Consider the following 18,546-nt stretch of genomic DNA (forward strand, 5'->3'; position numbering starts at 1 on the left):
TGTTTCAAAAAATAATTAAAATATGAAGTGAAGACATAGTTATAGTTTAGAATTCGGTTAGTCATCATCGAATTTTGATAAAATCTTCGCCCAAATTTATCCATAGTGCGACCTTCACGCCCTGGTGGAACTGTAGCAGACACTTTAGAAGGATGAGCTTTCTTCAGGGATGATTCCACTACTAAAGATTAGTGAGAAAGTTGTGATTTCTCAAACCCCTTGCAAGGCACAGTACGATATCGAGACTCGAACTTAAATGGGATCGCTGTCACAGAGTAAGGAGTCTCCATATTCCGCAGAAAAGTCTGCTTCAACACAGGTGTCATGGGCAGACGCAAAGTTTCTTTGGGAGGATGGGAAAGTTCCATATCCGCCAAATACTCAGGTGTGTACTAGAGAATGACACGGGGAGCGATCCCCGCAGGGAGCTGCGGCGTGGCTGCGGTTTGGCTGCGGGTTATGGAGACTCCAAAGCCAAATCGCCGCAGACACGGGGACAAAAGTTTTCACCGCCCGCAAAAACGGTGAAAAGATTTGTCCCCGCAGGCCAATGTACCCCCTTCTAGGAACCGCTATTTACCTGTGTTTCACCGTGCTCCTCATTTGTCAGATCAACCCTTCCTGCCAATAGAACCCGCCCCCCCCCCCGACGATCGCCGGCAGGAAGGTGCTCAGCCCTTCATGCCGACAGAACCAGCCCTCCCCAACGATCGCGGCAGGAGGGTACCCATCCCCTCCTGCCTACCCCAACAGCCCCCCCGACGATCGCAGCAGGAGGATATCCAACCCCTCCTGCCAGCTCCCCAACAGCCCCCCTATGATCACTGGTAGGAGGGTGCCCAACCCCTCCTGCCGGCCCCCCCAACGGCCCCCTATATCGCCAATAGGAGGGTGCCCAGCCCAACCCCTCCTGCCGGACCCTCCCCCAACAAACCCCGCCATCCCGAAACACCACCCTTAGTCTTACTTTCCAAGTTGGACCGGACAGCTCCTCGCTCGTCTGGCCAGCAGGCCTGCCTCCGTCCAAATGAGGCAGGCCCGCCCCTCCCCTCCCCTGCCTAACCCACAGGATCCTAGGGCCTGATTGGCCCAAGCACCTAAGGCCCCTCCTATAGCGGGAGTGGCTTTAGGTGCCTAGACCAATCAGGCCCTAGGATCCTGTGGGTTGGGCAGGGTAGGGGCGGGCCCACCTCATTTGGACGGAGGCAAGCCTGCTGGCCATACGTGTGAGGAGCCGTCCGGTCCAACTTGGAAAGTAAGACTAAGGGGGTTCCGGGGTGGCAGGGTTCGTTGGGGGGGGGTCCAGCAGGAGGGGTTGGGTACCCTCCTGCCGGCAATCTTAGGGGAGGCCATTGGGAGGACCGGCAGGAGGGGTTGGGTACCCTTCTGCTGCGATTGTCGGGAGGGCCGTTGGGGGGGGTCTACAGGAGGGGTTGGGTGCCCTCCTGCCGTGATCGCTGGGGGGAGGGGAGACTTGCAGCCGTAGCCGCGGTCACTATGCTAATCACGGCAGGGAGATCTTTGCCGCGATTAGGTACAGCGGCCGCGTCTACTTACCATGTAGGCTAACATTGTAAGCATTAAAAGTACATGTCGTGTTTGTTTTTGTATAGTTATTAACTAATATTTAACTAAGTTTTAAAGTTTTAAAGTTTTAAAGAATGTTTCCTTTATACGTAAATAAAGAAAAGTATATAAAATCGTACCCGTTTGAGGCTTTTATGTATGCAGCGGTGACGGTGACGGGGCGGTGAATGGGGTTGCAGTGGCGGTGACGGGGCGGTGAATGGGGTGGCGGTGACGGGGCGGTGAAGGGAATGGCGGTGACGGGGCGGTGCAGAGGATGGTGAGACGGGGACGGGGCGGTGACGGGGACCAATTTTTTCACCGTGTCATTCTCTAGTGTGTACTTCAAATCTGAATGTAAGTCGATGTTAAGATCCTGGCCCATGTCGAAGACAAACTTTGCAAAGGAGGAAGACTTCAACGTAGAAGCTTCCTGAGGAGAGGCAGAGCGAGAGCGAGGCACCACTGAAAAAGATGGGGAGGCCTCGCGGGAATACTGGGAAACTGGCTCCGAACCGAGACATAACGTAACAGAGGATGCTGCACTACCAGTTAGAGGCGGTGTGGTGGAATGTTTCTGCTTAAGACTCCGAGACAGGGTTTTGCTAAAGGAGACCGTTCCCGAGGCAAAAGCCTCGAAGGTTGGGTCCTCGACCTAGAATGCCTCGATGAAACAGAAGAGGCAACAGTACTTTGAGAGCGAGGCACGTGCTTCGAAGAATCTGAAGGCCTCAAGCTCCTCGAAGAAAGGACCTTCGAAGACTTAGAGCGGTGCTTCGATCGAGGTAAAGACCGCTTAGAGGCTCGGTCAGGCGAAGAGTCCGAGGAAGAGACTCGAGATCGAGACCTGCGGCGAGGTGACCGCCGACGAGGCAGAGACTGCTGCTCAGGCTGGACCTGTGAAGACAAGGTTGAGGAAATTTGCGTGGTCAAAATTGACTTGAGCATGTCCTCAAACATAGGGACAGAGACCAAGGGACTCGGAGTCACGGGAGGTCTCGTGCGTTCCATTGAGGGTGACCTCGGAGGAGAGTATTCCCTCGATTTGGAAGCACGTTTGGAAGACGGTCTCGAAGACGGAGTCGAACCTGGAGCCCCAGGTTGCGAGGTACTAGACTCCGTTGGCTTCTTAGGATTGGTACCTGAAAAGGAAGCAGGAGACTTACCCCCCAGTCCAGGCTTCGAGGACACCGAAGAGGCCTTCGAGGCCGAGGACCCGGAGGTCTTCGAGGCCGAGGCCTGCAGAGTAGGCGAAGTCGAAGTCTTTGTACTCGAGGCTTGTCCCGAAGTGGAGGGTTTCACAGATGCCTCGGCCGAGGCTACCGCTTTTTCGGGCTCCATTCGAGGGAAAAGCTCGAAGAACCTGTCGCAGCGGCGCTTAAAGGCACGAGGTTGAAGAGTGAGGCAGCGAAGGCAGTCTTCGGGACGATGAGTCGTCCCCAAGCAGAGCATACACCGACTATGGGGGTCAGTTATGGCAATAGTCCTGCCACACTGATAACACCGTTTGAACCCGGTAACAGGCCGGGACATAGAAAGGACAAAGTCCGTGTCGAGAACGAGGGAGAGAGGCCTAGGCCTCAATCTCCCAACCCGACGCAAAAAAAACAAAAACTAAAAGTTTAACTTTTTTTTTTTTTTTTACAATTAGAAACAAAATGAAACACAGCGAACGAACAGAAATAAAGACTACTCAGCCGCGGTGAAGAGAAGGCACAAAGCTACGGGAACTAAGTCGACAAGTCTTCTCAGCTCCGCGGAAAACGTTGAACTGAGGATCCTCACAGGAGATGCGCCCCCTAGTTCGGGCGGGACGGCACGCGCGCATGCGCGATGCAGCACTCGAAAGTTCGAGATCTTCAAGCAAGTTTGCTTTCGAGGCTGTCCGCTGCGGGGCTCCATTGCTGACGTCACCCATGTGTGGGAATATGCTGCCTGCTTGTCCTGGGATAATCCAGGGACCTGGTATGTTTAATCTTTGAAAGTCTCAGAGGCTTAAAATATGTAGGCAGCCTGTTTCTAGTGCTAAAAATGATTATTCTATACAGTATATGATGAGAAGGTCTACAAGAAAAAGTGGCAGAAAGATTTAGAAATATTATCAGCTGCCCTTATTAAAAAGAATCACGTGACATACCTTGATATTATACCTGTATATATAACATCCGTTGAACTCCAGAAGGAAGCTTTTCTAAGGCATTTGCAAGTACAGTGGCAATAATAAGTAGAGAGCATTAGGTGAGCATAATTTCAGAGTTTGAGATCATACCCAATATAACCTGGTTCAGGAGTGAGGTTTTTTTCTTGTTGTTATTGGGCAGATTCAGTAAATGGTGCCTAAAAATAGATGGTGAGATACAGGAGGCAAGGTGTGAATTCTATAATTGCAGTTCATTTTTGCACCTAATTTTAGGTATGAACATCTACAACAGCCAGAAGCTGGTATAAGTGTTCACAGCTACCTACTGGCATTTAAGCATGTCAATGTAAGTAATTTCCTTAAAGAAAAGTCCATAGGCCATTATTAAAATGGACTTGGAGAAATCAAGTGCTTATTCCTAGGATAAAAAGCATAGAATCTGTTTTACTCCTTGGGATCTTGCCAGTTACTGGTGACTTGGGTTGGCCACTATTGGAAACAGAATACTGGGCTTCAGGACCTTCTGTCCCAGTATGGCAGCTCTTATGTTTTTTATGTAAAACTGAACCTAAATGCTGGGAACACTCTTGACCTGCTGATGCCCCTCCCATGGGCTTGTCCCCTTAGGAGATGTATGCCTCAAAAACTAGATGCATTCCCCCTGATATTCAGCTGGCAGTGAACAGCCCTTTGACTGCCTGTTGCTGGCATTCAACCTATTTGCAGTGACTAGCATTGAATATCTGGGTTTTAGTATGCCGGCTTGTGCACGGCCAGTTAAAGGCAATATTCAGATTGAACTGATCATGGTTTAGTAGGCAATGATAGGGCTAGAAAAACAGCAGGCCTATTTGCCCTCCAAGCCTGGTCGCTTAAGTTCTGAATATCAGGAGTTAGGCAGTCACACTATGGATGTCCAGAAAAACCTAAAGTTGGAAAAACTGTGTGACTTGAATTTTTTCCTATGAATTTGATTGTGATTGATCAGAAAATATTTTATAGAAAAAAAAATTAAAGCCCATGCTGGGGACACTCAAAGCCACTCATTATATAAAGCTCTGTTTTTCTTAAAATTTACTATTATTTTTGCTTAATGGGGCAAATTTATTGGTATTATAGATATAACTATTATGTTTCACACTTAGCAATGATACAATGATAAAAAGGCATTTATGCAAAAACTCTAGCAGTATTTTTTAAAAAATAAACCTTCAATATCTGCACTTTATTATAGAAAATAACAAAAATACAGTTCTGCCTGGTCTTTGTCTTGTTGCAAGTTGTTTGCCAAAATACAGTGACAGTGTCAGCAACACTGCAGGCAATTTCTTCATTTGAAATGTTATTTTTGATATTTTCCTGAACATGGCGGAGATACAAAAAAATACTTCATGACTCGTCTGCAGGTAGACAGACAATTTAGACCCTGTAATCAAAGATGATGTATGTCCAATGAGCCAAAATTCACTCACTGCTCTGGTAACTGGCCTTGAGGCCAGGAACACCATCTTTAGCTTCTTAGGTTTTTCCACTTCTCAGTTACTAATGACACGGTACCACAGCAAAACTCAAACACTGCTTTGAATAAAAGTAAACTTACACTTATCTGATATATAGGTACTGGCAAGTCATTTTAACCCAAGCAAGCTCAGAACATGCCTAGAACTAGAACTAACTGATGACTGAGTAAAGGTGATGGCGCTTGGAAGCATTTCTCAGGTAGCTAATCAACTGCTGATGCCATACTTGCCCAGACAAGCACAATCAGCCATGTGACAGTCAAACATTAATAGATTGTTCTTTAAATGTCTATTTAATTTCTGGTGACATTGTAACCCAGAAAATCTTTTACATATATCCAATGTCATATTTGCTTATATTTACACGTGCATTATCACCTGTTTAGTGCAAAATTTTCAGTCAATTTTAAGGGAGGGGGGAGGGAGGGAAAACAGATTTTGGTGTGCTTATATTCATTGGTTTGAGTGACCCCAGGATGGGCCTAAAAATTGTATAAAAATATTTTGTGATTAAGCATATACAAATTCATGGGAAAAATTTCAATTAATAAAGTTTCTCCAACTTTAGGGTTTTCTGGACAACCCTATGTTCACACTCACAGAATGCCCCCAACATTGCTTTTTGGGGGGGAGGGCACTATCTGGGCATTTTCAGAGGTGATAATTGGTTACATGCCACTGAAAATGACTGTTTAGCAGCTGAGACATGCCAGCCAGCACGTGGCCATTTCTGGCCAGTTAGCTCATGCTGAATATCAGCCAGATTGCTTATAGAATAGGGGCGAAGACGAGTTATGTGCATAACTCCTAGTTAGTGCCAATAAGTCTGTGTGCAAGTGAGCTTATTCTATAACAATGTGTCCATTCTTTAAGCCACTAACAAAAAACAACTATTAGTGGTTCAAAAAGTAGTCCAAATTAAATAACGCTACTCCAAAATAGTGGGTCTTCCCTTTCCTGGTGCATCATGTGATGCATGGGGAGGGGCCTAAGGTCTGATTGGTTTCTACCATGGCCTGGAGTGCTAAATGCTCTGACGCTGCTCCAATGTTCATAGGAATTCTATGTGCACTGGAGCAGTGTTGGAACATTTAGTCAGTGGCGTACCTAGGGTATGTGGCACCCGGGGCCCATCATTTTTTGACACCCCCCCCCCCCCCTCATGTAAAATTTTTTTTTTTTTTTTTTTTTTTTTGCAATAACCATGAAATGGAATAAATGGTCAGAATAGAAACAGGCAGTGAAAATTTTTTTTTTTTTTTTTTTTTTTTTTTTCCAAAGTATTTTTATTGAGAATGGCAAAAGGTCCAGACAAGCAACCATGGTCTGTACAGAAACTTATACATTATCAAAAAGAACACAGAATGAGAGTAACAGCAACAACAAGCATGAACAAGCCTCTCCCAAGAGAAAATTGCCAATGAGAGGCATAGCAATACACAACAAAAGGCCAAAACTTGGGGCAAGCAAACAAATCCCACCCCAGAACCCACAAGAATAATAAGCCGGACTAGACCCTCAGCCATATTTTATAATGAAAAAAACCCCCACAAGCAACAACACCCAGACCGCTCACCAGACACACCAATCCGCACAACAAGCACCCAAGAAACACCCAGCCACCACCCAGACAAAACTACCAGACACACCTACCCCACCAAGCCCAGACCCAACCCCCCCTCCCCAGAGAGTGCAAGCGCAAAGTGGACCGTGAAAAGGGCAGCTGCAGAAGTGGAAAGCCCCAGATAAGTAGGTTAGCTAAAGAAAGCCCACAGATAGAAGAAATCAGGATAACAGAAGTTCCAACAAATGCTCCCACAGAAAATTTTCTTTTATTGAACCTCATTTATGTAACCATTATTCCAAACATAACATAACATAAATTATGTCTGAATTGTCATGACATCAGAAGTACATATGGAGTAGTTGCAGGTGATGCTTGGGACAGTTCTGATTATGTTAGTTTGGTTTTATGTGTTTTTTTAATAGAAGGGTTTTTATTTCTTTTTTTAAGGTTTTGTAGTTTGTGGTCGAGGTCAATAGGTTGTAGAGTTGGGGGTCAAGTGTTGCAGCTCGAATGGCTAGGAGGTTGTCGAACAGTTTTTTTCTTTTGACGTTTTTGGTTGGAGGGTGTGTGAATGGTGCGTGAGTTCTCCTATGTCTGTTTGAAGTGGATTGAATTATTTAGCTGAAGAAATTAGTTTCCCCCCCCCCCCATTCCACACACATTAATTCTCTTCCATTTTTGTTCCCATTATAAAAAAACACTGATAAGTTCCCAGGAAAAAAATACATTAAAATAAGAAGTGAAAACAAAGGCCCCTACAGATGAGAACATAACATAAGAATAGCCTAACTGGGTCACACCAATGGTCCATCATGCCCAGTAGCCCATTCTCATGGTAGCCAATAGTGCTGCCCGATTCAGAGAAAAATATTTCATTCGATCCGATTCACCCTGTTGAATCGATTTTTCGATTAGATTCACTGTTAATGACACCGCTTTTTAAGTTTAAACAAAGTATAACAATAAATTTCACAACAACAATAAATTTCACAAAGTACTTAAAAAAAAAAAAATCACATTTTTCCATTAAAGCAGTTCTGGAGACATTTGCTTGAACAATCTTTTTTCCCAGTCCATAAGCAAGCAATATGAAAAAGATTTCCTTAATTATCTACTCAAACATTTTTGCTATTTACTTTCATTGTACCTATACTATTATTCAGTAGAAAAAATGGACTTAACTGTGCAGGAAATGAATCTCCTCATACACCCACCATATAGTGCAAAAATGTGCAAAGGTCTGTTTTTTTTCTTTCGATCACTACATAGCCTAATGCCACACAAGCAGCGCTGTTACAAACATATTCTGAAGGTCAATGCTAAGGTTGACAAAGTTTCCTTCCTTGGACCAGAAGGAGATACTGACAAACCACTGGAAGAGATTCTAAAACAACTACCCAGAAATAACACCCAAAGACCCACTCAGTGTGTGAACCAGTTGAGTGGAGTGGACTAACTGGGGGTGGAAATGGGCCCAGAGTTTGCTCAGCAGAATTTCCCAGACTACCTCTTCCTCTCAACACACTGACATGCTACCACCACCACCAACACTAGGAACACCTCACCGAGTATGCCAGCAATGCTTATAAACTTTATAAAACACATTATTATATTTTCTTATAAAGCATATATTTTAACTGAACTCAGCCTTGCCATTCACAAAAATAGAAAAGTTCCCATTTCAAGCTGTCTCATGTACACTTTTCAAATCTAACATATTGTAATCACAAAACAGAAAATAAAATTATTTTTTCTACCTTTTGTTCTCTGATCAATATTCAAATCTTGTTGGTCCCAGGCTCTTGTTGTCTTGCTTGCCAGGGTCTCCTTTCTCCGTGCTAACCATCCGTCTGCCATCTCTGTTCTCCCCTTCCGTTTCCCTTCCCTCTCCCGGAGATCTGGCATCTTTCCTTTTTTTTGTCTCCATCCACAGATTCACCTTTTCTCAACTCCCCACCACCCCAGGATCCACCATCTCTCCCTTTCTGTTCCCAACTATCCTCCTATCCAGTATCTCTATCCCCCCTCCACACCATCCCCTGTTTCCAAGTTCTCTCCCTTTCTGTTCCTTCCCTCCCTAAATCCCATTATGCACCATCTCTCTCCCACTCCTCTGTTTTTAGACCCATTATTTCTAACCCCCAAAGTCTGGCATATGCATGTATCTTTGAACCCCCCCTTCCCTCTCTCCCTCTGTGTACTTTTACACCAGGACCCCCCTCCCCCGAAGGTCTGTCCCCCCTCCGAAGGGCTACACCCCACCCCTGAAGACCTGCACCCCCCGAAGGACTTTACCTCCCACCCGAAGGTCTGTCCCCCTCTGAAGGCCTAAACCCCACCCCTGAAGGACTGCAACCCCCCCCCGAAGGCCTGCACTCCCTTGAAGGTCTGCACCCCCCCGAAGGCCTGTCCCCCCCTTGAAGGCCTGTCCCACCCCCTTGTAGGCCTGTCCCCCCTTTAAGGCCTGCCTGCCTGCCTTTCCCCCCTTGAAGGCCTGTCTCCCCCTTGAAGGCCTGCACCCCCCTTGAAGGCCTGCACCCCCCCTTGAAGGCCTGCACCCCCCCTTGAAGGCCTGTCCCCCCCCTTGTAGGCCTGTCCCCCCCCCTTGTAGGCCTGTCCCCCCCCCTTGTAGGCCTGTCCCCCCCTTGAAGGCCTGCCTGCCTTTCCCCCCTTGAAGGCCTGCACCCCCCCTTGAAGGCCTGCACCCCCCCTTGAAGGCCTGTCCCCCCCCTTGTAGGCCTGTCCCCCCCCCTTGTAGGCCTGCACCCCCCCTTGAAGGCCTGTCCCCCCCCTTGTAGGCCTGCCCCCCCCCCTTGTAGGCCTGTCCCCCCCCCTTGTAGGCCTGTCCCCCCCTTGAAGGCCTGCCTGCCTTTCCCCCCTTGAAGGCCTGCACCCCCCTTGAAGGCCTGCACCCCCCCTTGAAGGCCTGCACCCCCCCTTGAAGGCCTGTCCCCCCCCTTGTAGGCCTGTCCCCCCCTTGTAGGCCTGTCCCCCCCCCCCCTTGTAGGCCTGTCCCCCCCTTGAAGACCTGCCTGCCTTTCCCCCCTTGAAGGCCTGCACCCCCTTGAAGGTCTGCACCCCCCCAAAGGCCTACACCCCCCCCCCGAAGGTCTGCACCCCCCTGAAGGCCTGCCTGCCCCCCTTGAAGGCCTGCACCCCTTGAATGTCTGCACCCCCCCCCCGAAGGCCTGTCCCCCCTTGAAGGCCTGCCTGCCTGCCTGCCCGCCCGCCCCACCCTGAAGGCCTGATGCCCCGACCCACCCCGAAGGACCGCTCGCCCCCCTGGCCTCCCCGCACCACCTATGAACAGCCGCAGCAGGATCGCGAAGTCAGCGTCGGGTACCAGCCCTAAGGGGGTGTTCCCGGCCTTGCCGTTCAGTCCCCCGCCACCCCCGAAGGACCGCTCGCCCCCCTGGCCTCCCCGCACCACCTATGAACAGCCGCAGCAGGATCGCGAAGTCAGCGTCAGCGATCCCTGCTGCTTCCTGCGCCACGGTCCCGCCCCTCCTCTGACGTCAGAGGAGGGGCGGGATCGCGTCGTAGGAAGCAGCGCAGGGATGCTGACGCTGACTTCGCGATCCTGCTGCGGCTGTTCATAGGTGGTGCGGGGAGGCCAGGGGGGCGAGCGGTCCTTCGGGGGTGGCGGGGGACTGAACGGCAAGGCCGGGAACACCCCCTTAGGGCTGGTACCCGGGGCGGCCCGCCCCCCCCCGCCCCCCCCTAGGTACGCCACTGCATTTAGTGCTCTGAGACACTGTGGAAACCTCTACTGCAGATTAGTAAAAGAGGTGTGAGGTGTGTGTGGGGGGGTGTTAACCAGCTATATGTTAGCTGGCTCTAGAAACCTGGAACTTACTGCCAGACATGGCCTGGCATTGAATTTCTGGGTTAAACACTTGTAGTGATCAGCAAAACAATGATCACGTCTGACTGAAAATCAGGCTCTTCTTTTTAAAAAAGTGTTTAAACTTCTGAATTTATGATTTTTTTGTATTAATATATTAAAATATATTATTTTTTTATTTGTAATATCCTAATAACTGACTAATGTTTTTGTAATGCACATAGAACTTGGTAGGTTGGTAGGTTTTCATTAGAATATGATTTGTGTTGTATAGGGCTGCAGATTTAGGGCCTGATTCTGCAAAGTGCGTCCCGATTTTAGGCAGCTGTAGGCGTCCTACAGCTGTCTAATCAGCCAATCGGGATGCACGTTTTTTTAAAAAAATGCTCCCCAGGCAGGCCGCCTATATTGAAGGCGAGGCCCGCAAGACACCTAGGCCCTGATTCTGTATAGGACGCCCAGGAGAAGCGTCCTATTCAGAATCGGCCTACACTAAACCCCGATTCTGTAACCGGCGTCCATGTTACAGACGCTGGTTAGAGAATCGGGTTAGATTAGACACGGCCCGTTACACTTATCGCGGTAAGGGATCTCTCTGCCGCTATAAGTATAGCGGGCCGCGGCCTGTCCGATCGCTGGCAGGAGGGTTCCCAATCCCTCCTGCCCGAAGACGCACCCTCCCCCCCTCCCCCGACAATATCGATCGCTAGCAGGAGGGTGCCCAATCCCTCCTGACCGAAGACGCACCCTCCCCCCCCCCGGAGCTAACAACCCCCAAACCTCCACCCCACCAAACTAACCTGTTCTTACGGCCAGATGGGTCTTGCCCATCCAGCCGGCAGGCACGCCTGGTCGAAATGAGGCGGGCCCGCCCCTTCCCGGCCCATCCCGCCGAAGTCTAAGGCCTGATTGGCCCAGGCTTTAGAAGCCTGGACCAATCAGGTCTTAGGCATAGCGGGTCCGCCCATCCCCACTAAGTCTAAGGTCTGATTGGCCAATCAGGCCTTAGATTAAGTGGGGATGGGCGGACCCGCTATGCCTAAGGCCTGATTGGTCCAGGCTTCTAGAGCCTGGGCCAATCAGGCCTTAGACTTCGGCGGGATGGGCCGGGAAGGGGCGGGCCCACCTCATTTCGACCAGGTGTGCCTGCCTGCTGGACGGGCAAGACCCATCTGGCCGTAATAACAGGTTAGTTTGGTGGGGTGGAGGTTTGGGGGTTGTTAGCGCCGGGGGGGAGGGTGCGTCTTCGGGCAGGAGGGATTGGGCACCCTCCTGCCAGTGATCGATATTGTCGGGGGGGGGAGGAGGGTGCGTCTTCGGGCAGGAGGGATTGGGCACCCTCCTGCCAGCGATCGGACAGGCCGCGGCCCGCTATACTTATCGCGGCAGAGAGATCCCTTGCCGCGATAAGTATAGCGGCCGCGTCTACTTACAATGTAGGCCAGCATTTTGCTGGCCTAAATTTTAAGCTTCTCCTCTACTAGGGAGACGCGTAGGGCCGCCTAGGTTCGCCTAAGGCCCTTAGGCGAGCTTAGGCATCTTGCGGGTCTCCCTAGGCTCCCGGAGGCGCCTTCAGGCCTGCCTGGGGAGCATTTTTTTTTTTTAAACGTGCATCTCGTTTGGCTGATTAGACAGCTGTAAGACGCCTACAGCTGCCTAAAATCGGGACGCACTTTGGAGAATCAGGGCCTCAGTGTGTTAATAACATTTGTTATTAAATTAAATCATGATTAGTGTGCTTATCTGGTTTACGGCTCCTGTGTTGGATCCATTGCTTCACTGGCTGTGGTATCAGTGGCTACATGTACTTTTGCCGCTGGCATTGTCTTATCTCTGAAACAGGAAGTTACATCAAGCTCTGATGTAACTTCTTGTATCTATGTCATACAGAGCCAGTGGCAGCAGCACACTCTGACGCTGACACCACAGTGGGTCTGACACAGGAGCAGGAGATCAGGTAATTGCATTAATCGCTGGTCTCAGGGAGCAGGAGGGAGAGAGTTGCTGCTTTGAGAGGGGCAAGGAGAGATAGTTGCTGCAGAGAGGACAAGGAGGGTGCGAAGTTCTGCATGGGTGATACATGGAAAAGAAAAGAAGCACTGGAATTATGAAGCTAATGAGTAAGAGAGATGCTGTATAGGGGAGAAGGCAAGGAGTAAAAGAAAGAAACACTAAACTCGGGAACAATGAAGGAGAGAGGTGCTGTATTGAGAAGCAAGGAGGGAGAGGGGTGCTATATTGGGGCAATGAAGGAGAGAGATTCTGCAACAGGCGGATGGCAAGCAAGGAGGGAGAAAGGTACTACATGGAGACAAGAAGAAGGAAAGAAGCGCTATAATCAGGGGTGGCAAGGAGGGAGAGAGGTGCTACATTGGAGAGGGCAAGAGGGAAATGTGCTAAATGGAGGACATGGAGAAGGAAAGAAGTGCTGGACTTAAGGGGGAGGCAAAGAGGGCAAGAGTTGCTGCACTGGGTGAAGTAGAGCAATTAGGGAGAGAAGTGCTGCATTGGGAGACAAGGAGGAAGAGAGATACTGGACTTGGGGAGGGAAAAGAGAGATCCTGTGAGGGGATTGAGGATAAGAAGGAAAAGACTGGATGCACAGAGGAAAGGACAGAGATACAGGATGTAAGGGGTGAATTGAAGGAAAAGAAAATGGGAAACACACTGGTCTGGATGCAAGAGAAAGGAGAGACCAGGATAGAGCTGAGGCAGGTGAGGGCTGAGAGGGTGAGTTCAGAGGAAGGAAATGGGGGACTAGGTAGTAAGTGAAAGATAGAGAGAAAACTACAAATAAACAAGTGGTTTATATTTGATTTCAGGAGTTATTTGTGTTTGTAATATTTTCTTTAAAAATGTCTCATATATTAATTGTGATTAATTGCTAATGCACAACCTGATTAATCATGATTAAAATATTTAACCTTCCTGCAGCCCTAGTATTGTATAATCTAGATTGCTGAAAAGTGTATATGCAATTTCACTTTGAAAATTATCCCAGAAAAACATCTATACATATATTTTGACAGTAAATATATGCAAATGGTGAAATTTAGTCATACCTATTAATTTCCTTTTCTTGGGTACCACCATACAAGTTCATGATATCCTTTTCCTACTCTTAGATGGGGCTAGAAGTTCTGATTTTTTTTCAGTAACATCATCAGTATATAGGTGGTGCCTTCTGGAATTGTCCAGAATGCCTTTGCCAAAGCAGAATAATGTCCAGTGTATTACAACCATACCCCATCGGACCACTGGAACATAGAACATTAATGTACATCCAAATATACCATTGCAGAGAGCTCAATAAGTCCCTTAAAACTGAAGTCTTCCAGGAAGGGCCCCAGACTTGGTATGGCAGGACTCAAGGAAAGGCGGCAGTGAAAAGGGTGAACAGAATGCTAAGAATGATAAAGATGGGGATCACGAACAGATCGGAGAAGGTTATCAAGCCGTTGTACCGGCCATGGTGCGCCCTCATCTAGAGTACTGCATCCAGCACTGGTCGCCATACATGAAGAAGGACACGGTACTACTCGAAAGGGTCCAGAGAAGAGCGACAAAGATGGTTAAGGGGCTGGAGGAGTTGCCGTAGAGTGAAAGATTAGAGAAACTGGGCCTTTTCTCCCTCAAACAGAGGAGATTGAGAGGGAACATGATCAAAACAATCAAGGTACTGAAGAGAATAGACTTAGTAGATAAGGACAGGTTGTTCACCCTCTCCAAGGTAGGGAGAACGAGAGGGCACTCTGTAAAATTGAAAGGGGATAGATTTCTTATGAACATACGAATGTTCTTCTTCACCCAGAAAGTGGTAGAAAACTGGAACGCTCTTCTGGAGTTTGTCATAGGGGAAAACACCCTCCAGGGATTCAAGACAAAGTTAGACAAGTTCCTGCTGAACCGGAATGTACTCAGGTAGGGCTAGTCTCTAAAACTTCTAAGAATGACGATAGACAGATGCTGTACTATGCAACCACAAATCAACAAAACAATACAAAAATCATTTGTGGTCATGAGAAACTTGAAGCAAGTTCGAAAATTATTTGACACAACACACTTGCAGCTCTTGGTCCAGTCCCTAGTCCTAGGGCTTCTAGACCAATGTTCTTCAACCTTTTTACACCTATGGACCGGTAGAAATAAAAGAATTATTTTGTGGACCGGCAGTTGAAGAACACTGGGTTAAGTCGTGGGCCAGACCCTGCCCATCTCTACCTAATCTCAACTCCAGACCCCGCCCCCATAATAGTACTAATTGTAACACTATTTGTTCCATTCATTTTTCATAGATACACACAATGTAATCTTAACAACACATAATGGTTAACCACAAAATTAAACTACACAAAGCACACTGACAGAAGATGTAAATTCTCAAAATTGACATAATTCAATCACTAAATTCAAAAATAAAATCATTCCCCCCCTATGTTGTCTCCCTCCCTCTATGCTATGCCTGTTTCCGCCTGGCCATTTTATGCCACCCCCGGTGTTATCTTCAGGCCAGCTACCTCTTTCTCACTGATGCAATGCAGAAAGCTGCGGACAGAGGCTCCTTGCATGTCCCGCACCTCATCTGGAAGCCTTCCCTCTGATGTTGCGACGTCAGAGAGAAGGCTTCCAGTTCAGGCGCAGAACTCACATAGGAGCCACTGCCCATGGCTTTGTGCACTGAATCAGTGAGGAAGAGGGAGCCGGCTCGAAGATAACGCCGCACTCAGCGCACCTTGGACCGGCGGTTGAAGAACACTGTTTTGGGCCTGATGCATGTGCCGGTCCTGTGGACCAGCAGGAAATTTCTATGGACCGGCACCAGTACATAAACCGGTGGTTGAAGAACACTGTTCTAGACTATTGCAACATACTGCCCTGCAACCATGATAAAACAACTACAAATAGTTAAAAACACAGTACTAAGACTTATCTATTCACTGAGGAAACACGGCCACATCTCGGTGGCATACCTCAACTCACACTGGCTCTCAATACAAACAAGAGTACAATTCAAATTCTACTGCCTATTATTTAAAACCTTAAACGGAGACAGGCCAACCCACCTAAACAACCACCTCAACCAGACATAGGAGAACCCACAAACCGTTCACACATCCCCCAATCAGAGACATTAAACAAAAAAAACTGTATGATGGCCTTCTAGCCACACAAGCAGCAAAACTGGACTACCAACTCTCCAATTTTGACACGCAGCTCCTGATTGGTGAGGTCTGACTTTGGTGCTGGAAGAGGCAGTCAGAGCATACCGCGAGTGATTTCCTTCACTCGCTGGTGCTCCAGCTTCTCTCTCCTGCCTCTCCGGCTGTCGTTTCCTGTCTTTCCCGCTAAAAACCGTATTCGTGGTTTTCCAAGATTTGCGGGGTTTCCTGGAACAGAACTCCCGCAAATATCAGGGGAGTACTGTATAGGCTATAAGGAGTGTGGCTATAACAGAGGGAGAGAACCCCTGACCCATTAGGTGCCACCACTCATGAGCCAAACCATATGCTAGAAGGGAGCAGGATCCTCCATCTGAACCAGAGCCCATCTCAGATGAATTAAATCTGCATATCATGGTCTTTGTGGTCTGTCTGTCCCTATACACCTTATGACAAAGACCACACACCATTTTAGTAGCCTTCCTCTAGACCGACTCCATTCTTTTTATATCTTTTTGAAGGTGTAGCCTCCAGAATTGTACACAATATTCTAAATGAGGTCTCACCAAAGTCTTACACAGGGGCATCAATACCTTCTTTTTCCTACTGGCCATATCTCTCCCTATGCAACCTAGCATCCTTCTAGCTTTTGCCGTCACCTTTTCAACCTGTTTGGCCACCTTAAGATCATCACATACAATCACACCCAAGTCCTGCTCTTCTGTCATGCATATAAATTCTTCACCTCCTAAACTGTACTGTTCCTCAGGTTTTTGCAGCCCAAATGGGTTTTTGAAGCCCAAATGCATGACCTTGCACTTCTTATCATTAAAATTTAGCTGCCAAATTTCAGACTATTCTTCAAGCTTCGTCAGGTCTTTCTTCATGTTACAAACACCATCCTGGATGTCTACTCTATTACAGATTTTGGTATCATCCACAAAGAGGCAAATCTTACCTGACAACCCTTCAGCAATATCGTTTATAAAAATGTTAAAAATAACAGGCCCAAGATCAGAACCTTGAGGCACACCAGTGGTAACATCCCTTTCCTCAGAGTGATCTCCATTGATCACTACCCTCTGTCGCCTTCCACTCAACCAGTTCTTGACCCAGTCCGGCACTTTGGGACCTATCCCAAATGCACTCAGTTTATTTATTAGACGTCTGTGTGGAACACTGTCAAAGGCTATGCTAAAATCTAAATACACCACATCTAGTGTACATCCTCTATCCAATTCTCTGGTTACCCAGTCAAAGAAATTAATCAGATTTTTCTGACAAGACCTGCCTCTAGTGAACCCATGTTGCCTCTGGTCCTGTAATCTAGAGGATTCCAGAAACTTCACCATTCTCTGTTTTAAAAGTGCTTCCATTAATTTGTTTACCACAGAAGTCAGACTTACTGGCCTGTAATTAACCTATTTATTCCTTCAACTTTTGTGGAGAAGGACCACATCCACCCTTCTCAAGTGTTCAGGTACCACTCCCGACTCTAGAAACTCATTGAAAAGGTCAGTGCTCTAAGTTCCTTCAGCACCCTCGGATATACACTATCATTGCTTTGTCTACCTTTATTTTAGCTAGCTCCTCACGAATACAACTCTCTGAAAATCGATCAGGATCTACCACTCCTCCATCCCTATTCACGTTTGTCTTCTGCGGCCTGAATACTGTCCTTCCTGACAATGAAATAACTGAAAAATTGTCACTTAAAGTCTCTTTTTTTAGATATATTAGGAGCCTCAGGTATTCTGAGGCTCTAGAAAAGTGCATAGGTTTCATGGTCCTAATTGGAGATGTTGATCCATGGAGGCTTGTAGCTGTGATTTTTTGTTTCTTTTGTTAGAAGCTGTCTCTATCCCATGCCGTTGCATATTTCATTATGTAACAAAAATGAGCATTGCACATTATTTGCAAAGAGGGTACCCATGTGCATTCACAAACTATCGTGGTTATATGGAGATAGGCGTCTCTCCATCAGGACAGACGCGATTCCATATAGGACATCTATGTGTGATTCTCAAAAGCCGCTTAGGTAGCTGCTGAGAAAGGGCATCCTATACAGAATCAGGCCCTTTGTGTGCCCTGTACATTCTTTCCTGATATTTACACCTGTTCTGAATAAGGTGTAATGTGTGCACATACTCTATATATGGTGACTGCATGTGCATTTTATAAAACACCTGCAGACACTGCAACCCCACCTGCACTCTTTCCAGAATAAGTCTTGGAAAAGCTTACACACTGATTGCATAAAAAAAGAGATGCATACTTTTCATGCACACACTTATGGTGCATGTAAGCAGATGAACAAATTCATAAAAGACTTTTCCTGCATGTAAAACAGGTTTTAAACTGTGGAAATAGCTTTACAATATTACCCCCTAAATGTAAGTGACTGTACATTATTATTCTTGTCCTATACTACAAATCTATCACCAATCTGCTGGAAACAACCAATGACCTGAATAAAGGCAGCTCTGACATTTCAGTGTAATACGTTTTCCTTCCAGTTATAATGTCAGCCTTCCACTTGAATGCACTGTCTTAGTGCCTCACTGATTAAACTAATGGCAGTCCCCCAAGCAGCGGTTTCCAGTCTAATCAAGGCTCTGAAGAAAGCATAGCAAAGCACAAAAGAGAGAAAATGGGGAGTGCTATAATTACACTTGTCAGAATTTTTCCTCTAACTCAATATTGAATCTACGTTGAAAGGGAATATGAGGCCTAAAGGATCCATCCTCTCC

General features: G+C 47.3%; 1 protein-coding gene across 4 annotated transcripts in view; it reads right to left on the reverse strand.

Annotated features, from left to right (window-relative positions):
• The window catches only part of CTNNA2 (catenin alpha 2), a 1,640,869-nt gene that overhangs the window by 1,492,143 nt on the left and 130,180 nt on the right, over positions 1 to 18,546 (reverse strand). The gene's annotated exons all lie outside the window — the stretch shown is intronic.

Source organism: Geotrypetes seraphini, chromosome 1, assembly GCF_902459505.1.
Source record: "Geotrypetes seraphini chromosome 1, aGeoSer1.1, whole genome shotgun sequence".
In the NCBI taxonomy this organism is placed as follows: Eukaryota; Metazoa; Chordata; class Amphibia; order Gymnophiona; family Dermophiidae; genus Geotrypetes; species Geotrypetes seraphini.